Source organism: Mesoplodon mirus (assembly GCF_964341445.2).
Source record: "Mesoplodon mirus genome assembly, chromosome: 15".
In the NCBI taxonomy this organism is placed as follows: Eukaryota; Metazoa; Chordata; class Mammalia; order Artiodactyla; family Ziphiidae; genus Mesoplodon; species Mesoplodon mirus.
This window is the reverse complement of record NC_138991.1, coordinates 44,990,756-44,996,755: the sequence shown is the minus strand read 5'-3', so window position 1 is coordinate 44,996,755 and position 6,000 is coordinate 44,990,756. Positions and strand designations below refer to the sequence as shown.

The 6,000-nt window shown below is 54.5% G+C and overlaps 1 protein-coding gene across 1 annotated transcript in view; it reads left to right on the top strand.

The window, feature by feature from the left end:
* Positions 1-2,352: 2,352 nt before the first annotated feature.
* IL21R (interleukin 21 receptor) overlaps positions 2,353-6,000 on the top strand; it is a 32,616-nt gene continuing 28,968 nt past the window's right edge. The window contains exon 1 of the mRNA XM_082644121.1: positions 2,353-2,758. The gene's annotated coding sequence lies outside the window, so the exon portion shown is untranslated. The remainder of the gene's footprint in view (positions 2,759-6,000) is intronic.

Genomic DNA, 6,000 nt, shown 5'->3' with positions numbered 1-6,000 from the left:
GCAGGATGTGGGACTTCCATGACTCCGTCTCCTAGCATTCCTTTGCTTGCTCACTCTATTCCCCACACTGTCCCCAAGTTCCTGGAGCGAGCCACACTCCCTCCCACCTCAGTGCCTTTGCACTTGCAGGTCCTTCTGCCTAAAATGCTTCCCCTGTGGCTGGGGTATTTCTTACCATCCAGGGTGCTCCCTCTGTGTCACTACCTAGACCTCTCATCGGTTTTCTATGACAGTATAATTTGCATTTAGTTTGTCCATTACTTCTTTTTGTCTGTCTCTCCCCACCAGAATACAGGCTCCATGAGGGCCACCATTCTTGTGTATTTCTGGAGAATGTCCCCAGTATCTAGCCAAGGGCATGTTCAGTGTTAGCGGGTAGAAGGCCGGAAGGAGAGAATGCGTGGGTTGGGCTGGGTGGGTGGGTGGGTAGAAGAATGGAAGAGGGGGTGGGTGGGTGAATGGGTGGGTGGAGAAAAGAATGGGAGGGAGGAAGGCAGGCAGCTGGGAGGGAGGGTGTGAAGAGGGATTGATTATCCCTGGGTTAACATACATCCAGAAGCAGTGTAGTGCGTGATCCAGAATGTAAGCTCAGGAGCCCAGAATGACTGAGTTCAAATCTCATCTCCGCCAGCATCAGCTGTGTGACCTTGAACAAGTCACTTAACCTCTCTGAGCCTTGGTTTCCTTATCTGTAAAATAGGGATGATGTCGATAATGGTAATAATAACTACCTTCTCATGTTATTCTGAGGTTTAAGTGAGGTGATACACCTTTAAAGTCCTTAAAACCCTGGCACAGAATCAGCTTTCAGCAAATATTAGCTGTTTTTTTTTTTTTTTAACTACTCCTTCTCTTGATCTTTCATCCATGGTATCAGAAAACTCACCCTGAAGATCAAGAGAAAGACAAAGAAAAACTGGCTTCCTCTCAAGAAACGTGCTCCAGAGAATACAAGTTATTTTGGTTGTGAGGAAGAGAATCTCTTTAGGGCAAACATCTTTTGAATTGGTCACAGGGGAATTTGTACCAAGTTCCTCAGAAACAGCTAGAAAAAGAAAAAAAAAAAAAAAGAATAAATAACAAGATGCTTTCTCTTTTTCTCTGGAGCGGTCATGTGGCTTAGCTGCAAATTGTTTCCCAAAAATGAGTCAGCTGGGGAGAGATGGCATGTGTGTTTGAGCCAACCTGTGTCATTAAAACAGCACAAAACAGCCCCAAACAGCCCCCATCCACCCTGCTAACATTTCAAGGATGAAATGTTTGGGCCCATTTCCACAGCCTTAGGAATCTGATCCACCCAGGTTCAAATCCCAGCTCTGACACTTCTTTGCTAGTGGGACACGTCACCCCTCTGAGCCTTGGTTTCTCCCACTGTAAAATAAATAGTCATAATCTTATTTGCCTCACAGGGTTTGTAGAATAAATGAGATCACCTAGTGCCTAAAAAGTGCAAGAGACTAACAGTAGTAGTTGTGATATCGCCAGCTCTTTGAGGCTCTGCTGGGTGTGAACTTGCTGAACTTTGTCCCCAGGTTTCATAAATGTCTGCAAGAGACATCGGACCCTCTCATGGGCCCTTGGCTTGTCAGCAAGACAAGAATTCTCTTGAGAATTTCTTTTCTCTGTTTTCTTCCTGAGTTCCCATGTGTTAAATGGCTAAGTCTCCCCATCTGACAGATGGGCAAAGCGAGGCATTCAGAGGGGTGATGTGACATGCCCAAGGGACTGTCTTCTCAAAGGCACGGAGACAGCATCCTGCTCCCTGCAGCATTGCAGCAGGAAGCCGGATTCAAAGGAAAAAGGCTCAGGGAGTCTGGGAGGGCGTCCGGAACTCAGACATCTGCTGGGCCAGGCAGGCAGCGAGAGGGGTGAAGCCGGCCAGCGTGCAAACTCCAGAAGAGGGGCCATTGCCTCTCCATGGGACCTTGGGCAGGTCTCTGGGCTCTCATGCTTCTCTCTGAGCTGAGACCCCTGGGGACCTCCCGGGTCTCCTATACCACCTCCTCCCCCTCGGAGCTTCAGTTTCCACAGCTGGGACGGGCGACCTTTGGTGAGCAGTGGGCCTTGCCCTGGGGCCGGGCCCCCTCCCACCTCTTTCTCGCTCCCTGGGGGAGGAGCCGGCTGCTCTATGGGCGGGGCCTGGGGAGCGGCTCACCACATCCTCCCCTTCCTCCCCACCCTGAGCACGCGGTGGGGCTGGGATGGCAGGCACCGCCTCTGGCGGAGCCACTGGCGTCTCTCTGCTGAGTGACCGAAGGGCTCGGGGTTCGACTGCCTGCCTCCTTCTCCCTGCGCGTGACTGAGCCACACGGCTGTCTGTCTGTGTGCCTGCCTGCCTGTCTGCCTGTCTGTCTGTCTGTCTGCCTGGGTGACCAGCTACCTCTTTGCTTGACTTCTCCTGTCTGACTGACGGGCCAGCCCTCGGCTGCTGTCAGTCCATCCGCTATGCAGGTGATCGGTCCCTGCCCAACAACCTCTGTCTTCTGTCCGCGTGTGACCTCTTTGGGACGTGACTGATGGTTGCCTTTGCCTCTGCGTGGCCCGCCTGCCCGGAGCCCAGCTGCCGTCCGTCTGGGTGACAGGTCTTGTGCTGTCTGGTCGGTGACTTGGGGCAGGTTACAGCTTCCCACCCCAGTCCCCTGCCTGTTCTTCCAGACACCCATCCCTCACGCCAAGCCCAGCTGCCATCCCCTGGGAGCCCACCGGATTGCCCGAAGCACAGAGAGAATGGATTTCTGAGAAGGAAGTAGGACAGCAGGTAACTCACCTCTAGCTACCGCTCTGGAGTGGGGGGGGGGGCGGAGAGGAGGTACCTTCTCTGCCCAGGAAGACGTGCAGGGGTCCTGTGGCCTCATCACACCTGGGGACAGTTCAGCCCAGCTCAGGATGCCTGGCGTGCCTCTCTGTGGGTCTGCAAGAGGCCCCAGGGACATAGAGGCAGAGGCAGAGGCATGGCTGAGATGACCCCCTGAGGTTGTGGAAACCAGCCTCCAAAAGGCAGGGGCTGGGGAGGGAAAGCTGGTTCCGGAATGAACATGATGTGACAGTCATCATGGTTCTGGGCAGCTGAGCCGGGCAGGGATGGGCATGAGTGTGACGGGGTCTGTTTGGGGAAGCGGGGAGGCATCGACTTTGTACCAGGTTCTGTGTTTTATCTCCTTTAAGATGGGTTGGTGTGCCCATTTCACAGAGAAATACAGGTTCTGAGAGGTAGAGTGATTTTCCAAAGGTGACTCAACCAGTATGTAGCAGGGTCGGCAGGTGACTTGGAGGCTGGCCCTGCCCTCCACATGCTGTCTCCTCATCTTTCTCATGAAAACACGGCGGATGCGCCGATGCTGAGAGGCAAATCGGTTCTGTGTGTGCGGAGGAGAGGGGAATGAGGAGACTCAGGAAGGCTGAGCCTTGAAGGATGGGTTGAATTTTGACTTGGGGGAAAGAAGGGGGAAGGAGGAAACAGGCAGACACACTCCTGGCAGAGGAGCAGGTGAGTAAACGCCTGGAGGGGAACTTAGGATGCAGAGGACCCAGGGCAGGGGGGGCATTAAAAAGTCAGGGGCTGCTCCTGGGAGGACATCTGCTTTCCCCTGGGGGAAAGTGTGGGGGTTTTAGAAGCACATGGTAGAGTGGGGAAAACCTGGCGGGTTCAAAATCCAGCCATGCGGCTTCCTGGCTGGGTGAACTTGGGCAAGTTTCTCTTCTTCTTCTAGCCTCGTGGAGCCTCGGTTTTCTCATCTGTGAAATGGGGAGAATGGCAGCTCCGTCCTTGTAGGGCTGGTTGTGAGGATTCAAGGGAATGAAAATATCAAAGCTGCTGGCTGGGGGCCTGCCCAGGAAGGAAGTTTGCATCATGAGGAGGCTGGAGCCTGTGGAGGAGAAAGGCCAGTTTCCAAGAGCCATGGAAGGTGCAGGGACACACTAGGGAACGTGCAGTCAGTCCCACCTCCCTCAGCTGCCTGGGTTCTGGTTCTCCCGGGGCCAGCGCTCAGCATGCAACAGGCGCATGAAGCTCTCCCATCATCTTCACAACACCAGGTGAGGCTGGTGGCCTCATTCAGCCCATTTCACAGATGAGGAGACTGCCCCTCAGTGAGGAGAAGCTTGCCCCAGGTCAGCTGTGACCATAAGATGCAGAGCTGGGTTTGGAACCCCAGGGTGGCAACCCGCTGGACAGGATAACAAAAAAGCAAGAGTCATAGTCCTGGGGCACCTTCTGAGAGGGGCATTGGATCAAGGGGGCTGGGCAGACCCCAGAGGGGGAGCCCCGATCACCTGTTCCCCATGGTGGGTTCAGCAGAAGCCCTAGTCTTGCCCGCCCCACACCTGGCAGGGAGTCTGGATACTCACATCCCCGCAGTGGAGGAAACTAAGAGCCCTTATGTTAGGACGTGGCCAAGACCCTGGGCCAGGAGAGGCAGGTGAGCAAGACAAGGATGCGCCCCAGGTGCTGCAGGCTCCCGCCTGCCCATCGAGGAAGAGAAAGGGGTTGGAGGTGGGGACTGGAGCCCAAAGGGGCTTATAGGCAGAGGAAGGGGGCTTGCTGGAGGAGGGGGCCAGTTTAAGAGAAGATAGAACAAGTAAAGCAGGCCACCTAAAGCTTCTCCACAGCATCAGGACCACCGTGGGGCCTGATAAATAAATGAATGAAAGGAAGGAAGGAAGAAAGGGCATCTTTCCTCCCAGCAAGGGGAGCCAGTGCCTTCAGAACCCTGGCAGGCCAGAATGATGGCTCAACTTCTCCACACAGCTGGGAGGTCTCCACAGTCAGCTGGGGAGCCCTGGATCTGGCTCATCACCACACTACCGATTGTGATTTGGGGCTTTGAAAACAGTCAGACCTAGGTTTGAGTACCATCTCCATCACTTAGTACCTGTGTGACCTGGAGTGAGTCACTTAACCTCTCTGAACCTTTGGTTTCCTTATCTGTTATATGGAAATTAAGAACGCCTATCTCGGTTTGCTGTGAGGTTTTATTCAATGTGTATTTATTGAGCACTGTCCTAGGTCCTGGGGATTTGGTGGTACACAGACAGAGCCAGTGCCATTTTGAGGGGAAAGAGCTTAGCAGTGGCTCATGAGAAATAGCAGCTACTATGTTTTACTTTAAATATCATTGGTAATAATCGTCTTGTTATTACCCAGAACACTTGTTGTAGCTTCTGGCATATACTCAGCCTCAATAAATGATCATTCTATGATTCTACTCCCCCCTTTCTCAGATGGGGAAGCTGAGGCTCTGAGAGGGCTGGGGTTTCCTAGGGTCACCCAGGGAGTCATGTACAAGCAGAGGGAAGAAAGCTGTGAAGACAAGGGAACAAACACTTCCTGGGGTGGCGGTCTTCCCCCCCATCACAGCCCCTTCCTCCCTCGCTTCTCCCCTTCTGTGCCTTCTGCAGCACCCTAGTCCCCAGGGGCAGGGGAAGGGGGGCTGAGAGGAGCCCCCCGCTTCGTGGCTCACAGGTGGCACCACCCCCACTTCTCGACCTGGCGCCCGGCCATAGGGACTTTTTACGACAGCTCAAATGAGAGCTCTGAGTAAACTTGGAACTTCTGAAACAACCTGACAATATTCCCCGGGGTGTGAGCAGTGGTCCCTCTGAGGGCCCCCGATGGCCAGGCCACCTGCAAAAGGGCCCTGGCCTGCGGGTCCTCACAGCCCCCAGGAAGGATCTGGCCACTCATATCGTCCCGAGTGAGGTGGGGCAAATGCACCAGCCTGGCTCCCTGCTCAGGCCTCCTTGCTCTGTGACCCTGGGCAAGACTCTGGGCCTCTCTGGGCCTCTATTTCCTCATCTGCCAAGAAGGCTTGATGATGTAGCCTGGGACGAGGACCTGCGGGCTTTTTCCAGTATGAACCAGTAACCCCCAGTCTACTTGGGCCAGGGCCAGGGCAGGCTGATGGGGGCGTGCTGGGCAAGGATGGGATAAAGGGCAGGTCGCCAGCCTTGCCCCCCACCCCACCCCAGCCCCACACCCCTGCCTGGTGACTTCAAGCAGCT